Source organism: Solea solea, chromosome 13 (genome assembly GCF_958295425.1).
Source record: "Solea solea chromosome 13, fSolSol10.1, whole genome shotgun sequence".
Taxonomy (NCBI): domain Eukaryota; kingdom Metazoa; phylum Chordata; class Actinopteri; order Pleuronectiformes; family Soleidae; genus Solea; species Solea solea.
Window position 1 is genome coordinate 1,739,960 of NC_081146.1, and position 1,762 is coordinate 1,741,721.

Sequence of the window (1,762 nt, forward strand, 5' to 3'; positions counted from 1 at the left end):
ACAAAGTCCAGAGGGCGGGAGGGAGAGGGGGCGGAGTCAGGCTGTTGTTATATGAACCAATCAGGGAGGAGCTGTCAATCACACTGAACTGAGCTGAACTTTAACCCTGTGACGACCAAACACTGTCTCTGTGTGTGTGTGTGTGTCTGTCTCTGTATGTAAATGTGTGTGTATGTGTGTGTGTTTATGTGAGTGTGTCTCTGTGTGTGTGTGACTCATGTCTGTAAAAGCTACAGCAAACCTTCAAAATAGAATACAGTTTATCCACTTAACAAAATAAAATGTGTTCATGCCACTGTTACTGTGTCATGACAGGAAAAGCAGAGTGTGCGCTGTCCCCAGTGGTGTGTGACAGTACTGCAGGTGGAAACATTAAAAATGAATCCACAATATTTCATGTATTTTTGGACAATTTAATAATAATTTAGAGTGAACTTATTTTATGTTCCATTAAAAAGTGAAACGTGACAGAAAAGCAACTGAGACGGCAAGAAAATTAAGGTTAAGATTACTGTATTTTATGTAAGGTGACCTTGTGTGTCAGAAAGGCGCCAACAAATAAAATGTATTATTATTTTTATTATTATTATTATGGTTATTGTGATTATTGTAGAGTTTAAGATTAATGTGATTATTGTAGAGTTTAAGATTAATGTGATTATTGTAGAGTTTAAGATTATTGCGATTATCGTAGAGTTCAAGATTATTGTGATTATTGTAGAGTTTAAGAATATTATGATTATTGTAGAGTTTAAGATTAATGTGATTATTGTAGAGTTTAAGATTATTATGATTATTGTAGAGTTTAAGATTATTGTAGAGTTTAAGATTAATGTGATTATTGTAGAGTTTAAGATTATTGTGATTATTGTAGAGTTTAAGATTATTGTGATTATTGTAGAGTTTAAGATTATTATGATTATTATAGAGTTTAAGATTATTGTAGAGTTTAAGATTATTATGATTATTGTAGAGTTTAAGATTATTATGATTATTATAGAGTTTAAGATTATTGTAGAGTTTAAGATTAATGTGATTATTGTAGAGTTTAAGATTATTGTGATTATTGTAGAGTTAAGATTATTGTAGAGTTTAAGATTAATGTGATTATTGTAGAGTTTAAGATTAATGTGATTATTGTAGAGTTTAAGATTATTGCGATTATCGTAGAGTTCAAGATTATTGTGATTATTGTAGAGTTTAAGAATATTATGATTATTGTAGAGTTTAAGATTAATGTGATTATTGTAGAGTTTAAGATTATTATGTTTATTGTAGAGTTTAAGATTATTGTAGAGTTTAAGATTAATGTGATTATTGTAGAGTTTAAGATTATTGTGATTATTGTAGAGTTTAAGATTAATGTGATTATTGTAGAGTTTAAGATTATTGTGATTATTGTAGAGTTTAAGATTATTGTGATTATTGTAGAGTTTAAGATTATTATGATTATTATAGAGTTTAAGATTATTGTAGAGTTTAAGATTATTGTAGAGTTTAAGATTATTATGATTATTGTAGAGTTTAAGATTATTATGATTATTATAGAGTTTAAGATTATTGTAGAGTTTAAGATTAATGTGATTATTGTAGAGTTTAAGATTATTGTGATTATTGTAGAGTTAAGATTATTGTAGAGTTTAAGATTAATGTGATTATTGTAGAGTTTAAGATTATTATGATTATTATAGAGTTTAAGATTATTGTAGAGTTTAAGATTATTGTGATTATTGTAGAGTTTAAGATTATTATGATTATTGTA